This window comes from Athene cunicularia, assembly GCF_003259725.1.
Source record: "Athene cunicularia isolate RWA chromosome 5 unlocalized genomic scaffold, athCun1 chr5_part1, whole genome shotgun sequence".
NCBI lineage: Eukaryota > Metazoa > Chordata > Aves > Strigiformes > Strigidae > Athene > Athene cunicularia.
In genome coordinates this window covers 10,596,547-10,612,544 of record NW_020799101.1, presented here as the reverse complement: position 1 = coordinate 10,612,544, position 15,998 = coordinate 10,596,547, and positions in this window count along the sequence as shown.

Sequence of the window (15,998 nt, the reverse complement as noted above, 5' to 3'; positions counted from 1 at the left end):
AGGGCCCTTATTTGTCCCTAGTATTTAGTATTAAAGCCACAAAGAATCTTGCAGCTGACTTGAAACAAAGATGCTATTAAATTATCAGTCATTTCAAGATTATTTTTGTTTTCTGGAAATGTGTGCCATAGTTAACTCATATTTCTAAACATTTTTTTTTCAATTGGACATGTGAAAAGTTATTTAAAGCATCTCAAATTCTTACTGAAACACAGGTAGGAATGTGATTACGAGAAGAAAACACCCCCAAAATATTGCAACATTAGAGAATCCAAATTTTGCAATATTAATTCCAACACTTAATTCCATCCCCTTAGACATTTTGTGTGGTCCTGTAGTTGAAAATGTTAGATGCAGGGTCATGATTTTAGCCACCATCCATCTTCACATGCCTCTTTTTGCCAAGGCCCAGATGGTGGCACATGTGGCATGTGTGGCAGTCTGTCCCATGCTCTGATTTCATGATCACAGTCACTTCCTCTCCTCCTTTTATGAGACCTAAGACATACTCAAAGATTGAAAATTTACTGTCTATTGCTATAGATCGCTACAGTGGACACACAGAGCTGACAGTGTTACAGCTCTTCTAAGGCCTTCTCCAAAAGTGCTTTAAAGGCAAGATAAAAAGTCTCGTTCAGTTCACTGACTTTTGGACAGGACCTTGGGGATACCATGCACAAGTTCTTATACAATATATATAAAACTCCACTAATGTGTATAGGTCTTTTTCTTTTGTTTCTTTGTGTACATATCTTGATGCAGCTTTAGAGCAATGATTTCATTTGAGGTTTAGCTGAACTGGGAGTCCAGGTGTCAAACAGAAAGTGAGAAGGAGAAAGTGGAAGATAGAGAACATAAAGCAGAGATGAACCTTAGCTGAAATTCTGCTCCTGATGCAGGCAGTGGGAGGTTCATTTTGTATATGGGACTTCATCTAATATAAAAGCCACCCACTCCTGTCAGCCTCCTGCAGCTTTGAAGGCTTCTTCATTTGCTCATACATAATAAAACACAGGCTTGTCCTTTAGGGAGAAAAAAATTATTAAAAAAATGACCTCATCCGTGAAGAAGGCTATGGCTGTCTAATTCAGAGGGGGAAAGTGCAGAAATCCAGACTAGCTCTGTGACAGTAAGGAACAGTTGGAAAAATCCATCTGTCTCCATCACTGAGCCCTTAAGTGAAGCAAAGATGAATGAGAAATACCTGTGCCCAAAGTCAAATGCTTGGAATTCAGTTTCCTTACTGGAGAGGGCTAGTGAGAATGCAGACTTAGATTCTACTCATTCCACAATACTGATATTTTTCTGTATTTCTTTTTCCTTCTTGAGTGGGACTAAGGGTTAGCTCATGTCCAACCTGAAGCTGGAAATCATTAAGTCATTTCCACCTTTTGGTGGGATCATTTTCACATAGAGTGGCTGGTGGTTGTCCCTCTCCATTTCAGATAAGAGTTTCTGTAAGAATGATATCCTCTTGACAAGGGCATGCTGGTGGCAGCTGGACTGGGGCTTGTCAGCAAAAAGTTCCATTTTTCTTACTACTGCAAGACATTGAGAAGTCTCCTTTCTGCCTAATGCCTCAGTTTGCCAATGAAAAACAATATGAGTAATGTTCTTACTTCCCTTAGCACAGAACTTGCATGTTATAGAAAGATGGTATTTTTGCAGCATGCTGCTTGTATCTTGTCTTCTATTCCTTTTTAAAATTTGCTAGCTGTCTTTTTAAAAAAATTTTTTTCTTTTTTCATCGATTTCAAGATTTTAAATGTTGAATTCTTTTGGGGGTGGGAGTGCCATCAGCATTAATATAGTGCTTTGCACTCTGTGTCTTTTCCTATCTTATTTAAAGCAGATTTTCTTTCTTTTTCTCCCTCCTTAGTGCTTTAACTGTGATTCTGAGTTATGTTCCCTCTTTCTTCTTATCTCCAGTTTATAATATCTAATTTTCTGTATGTTTTCCCAGTATTTTGACTTTCCTGTATTTTCCCTACTTCTATTATATTTTTCAATTTTAGCTTTTTTCCTCTGCCCCTAGTTTTATCAGTCTCTTTTCCTTCTCTTTCAAAGCTCCACTCCATCAATAACTGTACTGAGAGAAGAAAAAGAAGTTGACATCAAACTCAGCTAACTGAGTATTTTTAAGAACTTATTTTGCTGTAACAGTTATGCTCATTATGTATCTGGAACTATTTGCAGTGGAGACAGGAACAACCCTTTGCTGGCTTTATCTTTTTCCAATGTGTTTAGATGATCTTTGTTAATTTCTCTGTCCACAGATTAGGTTGTTGTGTCATTGTTCTGCTGTCCCCTGTGTGTTCTTTAATCCATGACGTGTTTATAAGTTCTGAGTTAAAATTACTTGACAAATAACAGTTGAATGTGTATGAAATAATACTATTTAATCTATGTTTTTCGGGTGGGAGGTGAGGGAAGTAAACGGACTCCTTCCTGACATTGCAGAATAGTCTTTCTGAATGATGAATGGCTTTTCCTCAGCTTTCTATGTGGGCTTCATATCTTCACCCCAGAGTAATTTAAAAGGCTCTGTAATGAATCCTGGAGTATGAATTTGGTTTAAAAGCTTGACTGGCTCTGCTGCTCTGGCTGTCTTCTGTGGGACACTGGCTGGTTTTAGAATATAGAGATTTCTGAACTAGATGCTACTTGGGAAAGATGGACCTTGACATATACCACCTTTTTCAGCACATTCTTTTGTAATGTTTTTGTTTTAAAGTAGTGAATATTCTGGCTCCTCTGAAGTTTAAAACGAAAAGCTTAGTGATTCTTTAAAAATGTATTTTAAGCATTTTAATTCTGCCTCCTGACAATGCAGCTCCTGAGAACATTCTGTTTGAGAAAGAAGTCCTGGACTGGGCCCTAAGCAATTCACTACAGCATGCTCTTTTTTAGTTCAAGCCACCCCTTGCTCCCTGTTTTTCTTATTCCTATTGTGTGTCACCTCTAGCTAGCTCCTCTCTTGCACACTCAGGAATCAGGGGCTGTCTGGGCCTTCCCTAAATGCCAGCATCTCTGACCTCTTCAATGAGAACGCCACCACCAAATCAACAATTTTCTCCCTTATCTGCCTTATTCAAACCCCCTCTATGATGGTAGTTTCCCCCAAGCATCTCCACTCACAGGTGAGACATTGTTTGGAGCTCAGTGTTGACCTGTAAGATATTCTTAAAGCAACTCCTTGATACAGCCTGTCCTCTTGGCCATTCATCTTTCAACTCCAGGCATTTGCCAGACAAAAAAAAAAAAGGCTTAATTATCAGTCTTAATTTAATCTTAATTTTGACTTGGAGTTTTCACCTTCTGAAAACTCATCAGCAAAACAATGTCTTCAATATTTTTCGAGCTACGTAAAGATGTAGGCACATACTCATTCAGTTTTTTCCTTTTAAGTTCTACTCCTTTGACAAGCTACTTTAGGAAGGTATGACTGTACATGATAAGGCCGTAAATCTGATGCACAGATGGTCCAATCGCCTTTGTAATTATTGTATTGCGCCATTAGGTACACAAGGGTTTCATTTGCTTAAGATATATTTTTCTTGTAATTGGAATCTGTCATGGCAGGTTGGCTTGTCTGTTTGCTGGTGGACAAATGTTTGTGTAACAGGTTTCCTGGGATAGGCTAAACTCCGTGCAAGAATATTTTTTCCCCATTTTCCAGTAAAGAATAAATTATGTGTAATATATGGTACTGTTGGCTCACCTAGTGTTATAATAAAGATAGTATGTCCATTGAGGGAAGCATTCTGTGTGAGGTTAGTGATTTGTTTTTAGAATGAGTTTCCTATTAACATTAAGTAGAGAATTAGTAATTATTTGTAAACTGTTCATTTAAATCCACAATGAAACATTCCCACTTGCTCAGGGTAGAAGATAACATGGCTTCTACAAAAAGATGGTAAAAAAATACCACTTAATCATTTGGCTAAACAAAAACCCATATCCGTTTTTGTCAATTCCTCAGATTTAATTAAAACACAGAGGTTGATTCCAAACCAAACCAAACCAACGCCTAATTATCACAAGTGTTAATTACAAGTCTTGCTTTAACTGAATGACTAATAGAACAGAATGGCAAACGCCTTCCCAACAGCAACAGATTTACTGACAAATGAAGCAGGATGCAAATTGAGGGCATCTTCTAGCCTTTGAAATCCTGCTTTACCTCTGCTGTGAATAATAAGTGGGAATTGTATTAAGCCCATGTTGGGGTTTGTTTATTAAGAAATTCTGCTTTCTGTTTGAGGCCATGAAAACAGAAAATGAAAAAATACCTTAATCCATGAATCCTTTTCTCTCCAATGGCATATTTTAAATACATGGATATAGCATAAAGCAGGAAGTCAGCCTGCTGGGTCTATACTTCCAGACAGCTACTGAAACCAGGTTGATAGTAAAATACAGGTTTCAGATGTGAGTACTCCTGGAAGGCCGACATTTATGAAGAGCTTATAATTGGAAGTGGTTTTAAACAGCTGTTAATGCCAAAACAGTGCCTGCTGTCAGAAACCGTGTTCTCTTCACATTCAGAGAAACTCGCTAAACTGCAGCACAGTAATGACAAATGTTATAGGTTTTCATTTTTGAACTATAAAGATGAGGGGTTTTGTTTCCATTCTTCCTGTTGGCAATATAGAAAGCTGCTGTACTGTTTTGCTCTATTCCAGGGAGTTGATGTGAAACATGGCCTAAAATTTCAAATCATCTAGGAAACTTTACATTGATTTAGGGACAAAGGAATGAAAAAATACTCTTAAAATAGCTGGGACATTTATTTGCAAAAGTGCGAAAGAATAAGGATTGCTCAGAGACCAAAGAGGATTTTAGTTGGTAATGGTTTCACACACTCTTTTCCCAAGACTTGGAAATATTGACCATCTACTTAATTTTGTGTTCTTGGCATAGTCTGTGAAGGCAACAGATTGGTGAACAACCAGAAAGGCAAGTGCAAACAAAGCAGTTTTGTAAGATAGGAGGTTATGATCCAAAGATCCTTTCTACTTCCCTAATTTGATTCATCTGTGCATCTCTGTATCTGTCTTTTAATCCATTTATTTTTGTTTCCTGTCCCAGATGATCAGATTATGTTGCAAGCTTTAAGTTCTCCAAGTTTAAATTGCAATTATTGTAATTTAAAATTACTTCCTACATATTCAGTTATTTCTGTAGTATAGAATAAGGAAGAATTCTTGTATTTCCCCTTAGAAAAAATACATTTTCAGGTGAAACTGATGAATTTAAAGACAATAGCCATAGTACAGGGACATTTTACGTTCATATTACTACCTGAATTTCTGTACCTCAGAGTGTTTTTCAAACATTAGTAAGTTCAACTTCAAGCTTCCCATGGAGCGTGGATTATTATCAGCATTTTACAGACACAGTAAGATGGAGGGCTGATTTGCCCTAAATCTACACAGTAAATCAGCAAATAAATGTCTATAAATGAAATGTGTTGACTCAAAGACCATTACTGTAGATACAGGCTTTTAGAGCATCCTGTCCTGTAAAATTTGTCCCATTCTTTGCTGCAGTGGACTGGATGGCATATATCAAAATGATAGTTCTGCTAGAAGTCAGCTGCCTGACTGTCTATCAAAATCTGGAGGGCTTGTTTTGAAAGAAGGAAAAGCAATGCTAGTGATTTCATTTGTTTTTGATGAGTACTCGCAACAACATCAGACCACCCTCACCTTAAGATTAGAAAAATACAATTATTCTGAGAAGAACTACCCCATGATTTGGTCAGGTTTGGGTCTGTGTTGGCTTCCTTGCACTCCTTATTGCTTCTTTGCTACTGTGAGAAGTAAAACATTGATTTCTTTCTGGGTGTGTTCTCACCAGGAGCCTGGTGCTGAGCATAGCAGATCTGTCTGGGAGTTGATAATTTCCATTTCATGACAACTGTTGCAAAGAATAGTCTGCTTTTTTTTTTTTTTTTTTTTTTTTTTTTTTGTGATATTAAGTTCCAGATATTCTATGCTAAACATGCAATTTCAAATCTTAATCCGAGAAGCACCATTGAGAATTGCAGAGTGCTCTCCTCAATGGGAGCGGGATTGGAACATCAGCCCCCTGGTGTGTTAGAGCATTACATCAGCTACTTATCAGCAGCATTTTTGTACTGTTTGTATTCAGATGAGATTAAGTCCCAGTATGATTTTATTCTAGCCTCCTCTAAATTAGATTAGTGCAAATCAATTGAATCTTTCTTTTCGAAGAGGCAATTTGTTGCAGATATCTTGTAGGATCTACCACTGAAATGGGATCAGTTGATACAGCATTCAACAAGGCTGATCAGCTGTACTGAAAAGAAGTGGTTTGGTATTCATTAAAAAATGTCTTGCTTCCGTAGCTGATGAAATTCCTTTTTGAGTAAGACACTACATCTGGCAGGAGTAGTCCAAAGCAGCATTTATTATTTACTGGTGTTGGGTATTCGTTTTGGAGAAAAGCTGAGTTGGAAATCATGCAAGCATCTGTTACATAGTTAGATTAGATAATGTAAATGTTTAGAAAATGCAAATGAAGCTCACGATAATTAGTAATGATGCTTTTCTACTTTTATTAATAAGGTAATGCTTCTGGCAATTACATTTAAATTTCATATGAAGGTTCAAAGCACTGGAACAATTTCCTATTTAGAATAGCAGAATTGAGGATGAACTTGCTTAGCAGTGTGTACCAGGGGCTTCTTACAGAACTAGAAAATACTTGTCTCTGTCTCTCATCACAGAACCGTTATCTTATATTGATGTGTCTGATTCTGGCAAGAAGGAGAACCATATATAATTGTGAATGATTGTGCTAGGGTTTGTATACAAAGGCTCTTGTAATAACATTTTGAAATAAAAGACAGCCCTCTGTGTGTTACTTTTAGGATATGCAAACATATAAAGCCACATCTGTCCTGTGTAGGGGGAAAGAACTGAACAACTGTCAATTTAAAGCAACCTTGATGTGGCATAATTCTTAATTTAAATGTACATTTGCAAAAGCAAGCCTTTTCTGAAGTGTCTAGGACCTGCTCAGGGTTGACATCTAAGTCTGTGTGGCTGGCATAAAATAGTCCAAAATCCTGGCAGAGGCACATAAAGGAAAGAACACTGAATGTTAACAAAGGCTTCATTAATATTGATGTGTAATTCACATGGCAGCAAAAAGCTGCATTATTAGCCACTATTGTTATGGTTCTGTCATTAATATTCAATGAGGATGTGTGGGTATTGAAATTCCCTGACTTCTGGGTACCCCAGTGGTCCAATAATAATAACAAAAACTATTCTAGAGTTAGTGGGAGCCTGGTGCTATCTATGTGACACTGAAACTCTGCTTTGTTTTATGTGGGTTTCTGAGCTCATACTGATGTCTCTTGTGAAACGGAGGGCACCTAGACTTTGTTCCGTCTTCAGAAGGCTCCTGCATCTATAGATGAAGGTAGTAACTGTCCTCTACAGCTCTACACTGGATCTCTGTTGGAGAGAACTGTCAGATGAGGTAATTTTATATGTGATTATGTGAAAACAACCCACCCTCTTTTCTCCTAGGAAACCATTCTATGTGCTACCAAATCAAATAGTAGTCCTTGTTTCAACTTCAATTATAACTAAGTTGATTTTTGGAAGATGTGCACTTGTAAAAAACCCCATTCACATGAAGCTTTTCTTGAATGAAGTATTTGCTCATCTGAATTGGCTATCTAAGTGTGCGAACAGGGAATCACTTTACCATGTGTATATATAAATGATATTGTGATGCAGTATTTGTGCACGTATACAGGCTGTGATCTATTGAGACACATGGAATATAACTTTAGCCATGAAAGTAATTGCCTTGACACCAGTGGGACTAACTACTTTGCATAAAGGCAAGTATATACATGAAGTCCTTGCAGGCTGAAGGCCTCAGTGTGTGACTTAAAAGCTCCATTTTTTGAAGACTTAACTGAGGCTGTATTCTGACTGTATTAATACAGTGCTTTTCAACTGAATTCTCACTGTCTTTCTAAAACAGAATTTCATTTAAAAACCAAATAACTCTATGCATCTTGAAAAGCAGACTGTCCAGAAACAAACCATGCATTTCTTGAGATCTTAATTTATTTATGTGTTTATTTAAAAAAAAAGCAAATCTAAGGCCTTTCAAAGAAATCATCAGGTGCATTGGCCTTACAGCATGGTACAAATAGTTAGATGCAGTCCTGTATATTTAGTTTTCCCTAGATATCTTTGGTAGCTACAGAAGCTGAATACATCCTTGTTTCAACAATTTATAGAGACAAAAATTTCTTGTCTTCTCCCTGTGGCAGGTGCCAAAACACAAGCAGACAGTCCTCTCCCCCTCTTTGCACCACCGTTTTCACAGCTGAATGTCAAGCTTAGTGTGCTCCAGTGAATCCCAAGGTACAAACCAAACTTCTACTGAAACCACAGTCTCAGAGATGGATTGTGACTATGCTGCAGCCTGACTGTCATCTCCCATGCCTGCTCCACAGTGCTGGTGGATTTAGACATCTTTTTTCAGTCTTTATTAAGACCAGTGCTTCAAATTCTGACAGTGTTTCCATACCAGGCCAGTTTGTGTAGGGCAACCCTGAAGAGTTCCCTTACAGGTTACTGCAGAATAGTCTAGAGACTAAACAGTTTTGGGTCCAGATCTCTTGTACCACTTCTGCCTACTCCCAGCCATGAGTGGGTGCAGTACTAACAAAGAGGGCTGGTGGCATGCAGGCTAATTAGAATGAGGAATATCAGTCTGTTGGTATGATGTGTTGTCAAGCTAGTGCTTCAGTGAACTGCTCTAGTACTACATACACAACCTGAGGTGGGGCATCAGAAGTAAACCAGAGCTCTTTGCTGGCACTTTCCCTTCCATAGGCAGTGTTCAGGAATTAGTCAGCAGCTGGGGACAGGAAAGGAGTTGGGACACATTATCAGATGTATTTTGAAAAGTTTTCTTTAGTGCTTCCATGCCATTCATAATTCATGTTGAATAATACTATTTGTGCTGTGCCACCAGCTGCTTGTTGTTTTATAGCAGTGTCATTAGCTCACTACTAGAAAATTACAATGAACACTAAATACAGCTGGGGTGTGAGTGTAGTAACATAATGCACAGAAAGAGATTGAGATCAAGTGATTTCTGCTTTTCAAGCCTTTCTTCTCACCTTCAAGACCCTGTATAGATGTTCACTATTTACTTTTCTTATCCTGCATCTCAGCCATCGCCTACACTTCCTCAGTAACAGACTTATTTTTTTGACCCAGCTCATATCGGCTGATGAATCTTCCCATGTTGGTTTCCACCACACAGAAAACTTGCTATTCTGTCTCTGCACATAATTGATCAAAACCATCTGAAAATGAAAAATAGGCAGATAGTTACACTGATTATTAGCGTGACCATGTCCAACCTCAGTGTCTTTTGTCCCCAGCTGGACCTCCACTCTGCTTTAGCCTCTGTGTCCAAGTTCTAACAAGGTATTTTCAAAGTCATGCCAAGATGGGCCTCACCATGCCTTCCTGATTTTAACCTCTCAGCACTGACTACACTACCCGTGTGGATTGTTATTTCCCCATCTCCAAGGTTATAAATAAAGCTGTCCTTACCACTCTATGGCAATACTAGCCTTGGTTCTACATAGAGCACTTCTATTTGCATGAGAGGTGTTTTTTTTTTCTTAAAAAAAAAAATTTTGCAATGCTTTTTAATGATGCAGTGTGAGACCATATGCTCATGTCTGGGTAGTGGTGGTCCCTAGTAGTTTGCTCTGAAATGAATGCTACCCAGCCCAGTAGTTTTTGCAAAACTGAGCTGATGATAAGTCCATTTATCCTTCTGCATTCCCAGCTGAGATTCTCAATGCCCTCTTTTAATCAGAATGTAAAGTGAGTGACATGTAATCAGGGAAGATTTTTAGAGAACAGTAAGATGCTTGTCGTTTTACTTGTGCACTTAACATGGTTTCATTTTTTTCACCAAATAACAATGGCACTCACAAGTGTAAGGAGCTACCAGGAAACACTCAGCCAGGCTGTCTAATGATGAGCAGGACATTTTGCTGGAGCAAATTTGCGGTATTTCTCTATAGCAGCAGATTGACTATAACTTGGTGTAGTCATCATCACTTGGGCCATTGAGAGCTCATTGCTATCCATATGTTCTTTTGTTCCCAATAGTTAGAAGTTTAAAAGTGTTTTACAGGGTAATGGTTACTTCTGTTGCCATCTCACTTTAGGAGTCTGATTTTTAAGCCCTTTTGGTATTCAGTGCCAAGAGGTGAGTGTGTACTAATACCCTGTATTTGAACTGTGAAAGGAATGTGCTCCCTGGGATGGAAAGACAGAATTTCAGCACTCTTGGCAACGTAACTAATCTTCAGAGATAACCAACCTTTGGAGCTTCATACCTCAATCCTCTGAAGGCTCATAGGTGCAAAATGGGCATAACAGAGATCAGAGAGGAAAGGGAAAAGGGAGGGTTGAACAAAGGGATCGGGAAAGGGATACCAGTGACTTGACTGGGATCTACTCCCATGCTGCACAAGCTCCTCCTTGATGGTTGAGGGTCAGTGAGCACTGTATCAGCCTTCATGATCTCTGTAGGTTTGCTTCATCCCAGAGGGATTCAGGTTACCCAGAAGTCCATATGGTGACATAACACATTGAATAGCCTCGGCTTTGCCACCAGGGTGGTCTGCTTGTCCTTGCTAGGAGATGTATAGTGTGTATCAGAGGTAAAAGCAACACAAAGGCAAGTTTGCAGTAGACAGCATGTATCATTGATTCTTTCTTGAAAAATGGCAGGCACCTCCTGGACTTTTAAAGCTACAGTGCACAGTAGGGAAAATCACAGCATTTTCATGAGACACATGAATTGGGGTCTGGATTTATGAAAGCAATTGTTGTGTTGTGTTTTCTTCAAAACTTATTTTCACAAATGCTGTATAATTTTAGTCTATGCAGCTCATTTTCCCCATCGACCAAGCTGTAGACGTATGAAACAGCATATTACAAGGAATCATACTTAAACCTATTAATATTTCCCAGTGAACCTATATATTAATTCAAATTAGATCTTCTACTGGTTTAATTCTATAACCTGAGTAAAACACACTCTCAATTCATCATGTATCATAAAAGATACATACTAAAGATGTTGTTAAATAAATCACTATTATTTTTCACTTGATATAATGCATTTATATTTTTGATAAGACTTTGTATCATCTGCCTATTTTCTAGAGCGTTAAGACATACATAAATGAAATACATAATATCTCATGAATCTCCATATTTCATATATAATTTGAAACTTTTAAAATATTCCAATGTTCTGATTAACTTTTTATGCCTTTTTGAATCTTGGCATATGTGTGAAGATCTGGTAAGAAGAAAATGAAAATAGTTTACTTAGAACTAATACTTCTCCTTTAGATGTCTGGAGACTGCAGTTATTTGAAAGATCATGTTTCCTTCCCGGGAAAAAGACAGTAGAACATATAGTTGCCTGTTTCAGTGTATAAAGGAAAAATATCCCTTTTCCTGATTGGCCAAATGACTTAGGAGCTTAAAATATAATTTAAAATCAGCCAAATGTAGTTCAACAGGTAGTATATTCCAAATGAAGTTTTCCAATGGGTTTTAGAGTGCTTAGTTAGTATTTGTCTAACTTTATGTCTTCTGCCTATAGGCATGTAAGTACAGTAGGCTGTCTTACAGCAGCTCTTTTTGAAGGACATGTCTGCTCAGTGCACTTCTGTGGGAACCTTGGCTGTATTGGCATTTATAAGACTACATAAGGAACGTAATCTAGCTAAGGCAACTCAAGGAAGACAAAATCAGACAAAAACATATGTACATAATGCTGCATAAAACTTTCAACATTATTTTTTCAACATTTTTTCCCCTATTCAAATCAATCTTTATCTTCTCTTTTCAATATTTTATGTTCTTTGGCTATTTATCTCCTTGGTCACTGCATTAAACCTTCTTTCCATTATCTTATGTTTAGAGGTTGGAAAGGTACTGAGGACTGAAGTGAGATCTCATCAGTCATAAGGCAGTGCCATACTCTTACCAGATCAACTAATGAGTTAGTGAATAGAGTGGCTCTGTGCGAATCTCTGCGGAGATACAGGACAATACCATCCTGTGTCATTACAATGTGAGTTCTGTTAAACAATATAAAAAATGTTGTGGTACTGTCAGGTATGTATCACAGATTTTCTAAACTTGATGTGGCTTTCTGCCTTTAGATAAAGGGAAGTGGAAGTGCAGGAGAATGATGGGCCAAGGAGGATAAAAATTAAAGAGAATTTGATTTGCAGGCAGGAATTGAAAAGCCCATAAAAGCTGTTCAGAAATCCAAAGACAGAGAGGACAGACAGCAAGTGACAAGTTTTTATCAGTAGACAGATTTTATGGCAAAGAAGCAAGGCATTTCTGTGTTTAACTGTGTTTACAATTAATCAACTTTTAATTCTGTTCATTAAGCTTCTTTATTACGAAGCAGTGCATTATAGTCACAAAGGAGTGGATTTGATTAAAAACTGAAGAGGAGTAATTCAGAAATAGTACTGCCATGTAACAAAACTAAGCAGGATTCACACACAGGGGTTCTCCCGCATTAAATCTAATAGAGATGCTCCTTCTTTATCAGATCAGAATTTGGCTGTAGTATCTTCTTATGTCTTACATATATGTGTGATATGTGTGGTTGTGTGTGTTTAGAAAACTACATAGCATAGTTTCACACAGAGCTACAGCTGTTTTCCCTGTTCAAAACAGCTCAGGTGGCAGTGTGTTGGTATTACGTTGTTGTGACGTATAAACAATTTAGTTACCCCAACACAGACATGTAATGGGGCAATTCTCTCAAGGTTTTTACAGCAGGGAATTTCCTGCTTCAAGGAGTAATTTCTGAAGCATTCCCTGTAAATTAAAGACAGTTGGCATGTGATTTTTCTTAATGCTTAATTCCATTTCACTAGATTAAAAAAAAACCATACAAACCTGGACTGAGTGTATGTGTTGACTTTCCTCACACAGAGGTGTGCCTAGATTGCTTTGAGAGCCATTTGCTACTTGTAATAAAGAATTTGCTGAGATGTTAAGGCAACCAAAGTATTTTATTGATTCTTGATACTGTAGTGAATCTGAATCCAAGCCCAGCCAGTACCTCTTTCCATTGCTGTTGGATGTGTTAAACTCATCAGAGAGCTTTGATTGCTTGTACCCTTAATGCCTCTTGACTTGTTTCAGAGTTGTCCTGCAGACTTAGTTCTTCTCATTGACAATGCCCTGATCATGAAAACACGCAGCAACTGCTTCCTCTTGTGACACACACATTTATTTGTCTATTATCTAGAGAAAATTGCACATGGTAAATCTCCAAAGCTGACCATGCTGGGTTTTCTTTTCTAGCGCATGTTCTGTGCTGTGTAGGATGAGAGACTGGGCTTTTTTATAGGACTTGTTTCAAATCCTGTTCACTTCTTGAGGAACTTTCTTTCAAGTGAATGTCGCAATTAAGAATGCACTTGGATGTATGAAGCCAAACATAGAGTCTGGCCTCAGGAAATCCATGGCTCTCATTTCCTCTGGATCCCTTGGGAAAATGTGCCTGTTGTGAAATCTTAATGATGTCCTGCCTTTAGGAATTGCTCCTGCTGCCTTTCTCTCACTTACATAATTACATCTGCTCTGTTGCAATCTGTAATGAACCATATTCAGGACAGGCCAAAACTTGTTTGCCTTATTGACACAAACAGTCTGACAGAAAGCCCTGGGATTATTCATGTCAATGAACTCAGTAGGGTGTAGCCCACTCTCTCACTGCTGTAGCACTCAATTTTGGGGAATATTCACACTGTTACACAGATTTGTGCATGTCTAACTAGTTAGGAGCATTCTCTGAGTGCACAGACATATTTCTCCATGTACTTCACCCTTAGTGAGTTCAGTTTGCTGGCCAGAAGATGATGTTATTTGCTAAGAAATTATTTTCTCATTCAAAACCTGACTTTGTATCATGTATTCAGATGGTAGTAAAAGTCTTTCGAATATTTCTGAAGGGGCAGGATCAAATCTCTGTTCGTTTGAGTTCGGAGTAAAGACAAACAAATATCTCTGCTGGCCCAGGACTATGCTGTCACGGCAAGTCAGTGGAGGCAGCTGCTGGCTGTGGGCTGCTGAATATTGAGATGTGCAATGAAGTGCGCTGCCTCCAGCAAAAACTCAGGAGGCTTGACCACTCCACCTAGTAGAGTCATGCTCTGAACCCAGGGATGTTTCCATCCCTATCATTTTGTTAATTCTTGACTGGCTTGGCTATCTGAGTTTTGACAGGACTCTCTTTCCAAAGAATTTTGGTCAGAGTCAAGAAAGTGTGATCAAAACTTGTTCATTTCCAACAAATGGCAATTTTTCTGAAAATGTAAAAGGAAATATGTCTTTCAACCAGTTTTACTACTTGCTGTACACTTTGAAACTGGCTCCTTAAAGCCTGATTCTTCTCCCAGTTCAACAACATTTAAGCGTTGGCATTTTTTGCTTTGATAGTTCAAAGCTATGAGGACCTCAAAGTTAGCTGGGACTTTTTTCTGATTTTAGAAACCTATGTCTTACTATATATATGCTATAATATAAGGGATTGCAAGTCTTTTATCCACGTTGGATGCAATATGGGGTGGCACCATACTGCCAAGACATCTGGGGAGAACTGGTTTTTAGGGAAATCTCTTTTCTACTTGAACAACCAGACAAGCCTTCATGAGGGCTTGGGACATCTAAGGTGCAGAGTGTAATACCTAATATGAGAACTAAGGAATAGTAGAAAGATTTAACAACATAACAACATTGAGTTTTTCAACTCAAGTAAGAGGACGTGGAGTTGGCATTAGCAGTGGTGACTGTACAAACATAATATTTCTTTTAAAACAAGTAAAAAAGCACACAAAAATAATGACATAGAAATTATTTTAAAGCTGAATTGTTCATCAGGATGTATGGGATATTCAGTGTTTATGAAACCTCTTTCTTTGGATTTGTACCAAGAAAGTAGAAGCAGGAATGGTAAACTATGAACATCTAGTTTATCCTTTGATATCATGGTGGTAAAGTTAGTTAAAGTGTTGCTATGGAACAATTTCCCCCCTCCCTAAATTAATGAAAAAAAAAAAAAAACAGGAACATGAACACACAAAGAACAAAACATGGAATACGATTCCCCTGTAACTCTTTTCCCTTCTTTCCCTCAGGACATAAATTAAAACCACTTTAGAGGGAATTCTTATATTTATATGAAATAAGGAATTTTTTTTCTGCTACCATCTAATTTCCAATGAATAAGAATTACTTTCATGCTATGTCAGAGTCAGACGGGATTTTAGTTGAATTTACCCTGAGCTATATAAGCATTAGACAGTGAAACCTTTTTTCCATAGATATGAGTCTGTTCAAGGCTTGTATATTACAGTTTGCCTTATTGCATCTCATGGATTGAAGCCTAAGGCTCTGTAAGTGAGTTGCCCAAAACTGAAGGACCCTTACAAGCTTTGACAACCACCAACCTGCATTAACAAATGATGTGGATGTTTCATTTGAAGTGGGAAGAATAAAGAACATTGCTTTAAGTCAGTGAGGAAAATGAAAGACTTAATATGAGTACAAAACATGAGTCCAAACCTGATTTCTTTCTGTGAGAATAATTAAAAGGAGGTACTCTAAAAAAGATACACTCTTTAACAAGTTCCTTCTTCAAGTGTTTTTCATTTCTTTTCTCAATTTCTTCTCCTCTCTCAGCACATGTTGATTCACTGACTGCTACTTTGATTAGCAGTTAAATTAATGTAGTCTGACCAGGACACTTTTGCTGAGAATCAGACTTGGTAGACTGTGAACTGATTTTGCATGGTGGTCACTTGGAAAAGTGATGTGCTGGTTTTCATGTAAGATATTTGTATAGTGGAAGATGTTGAA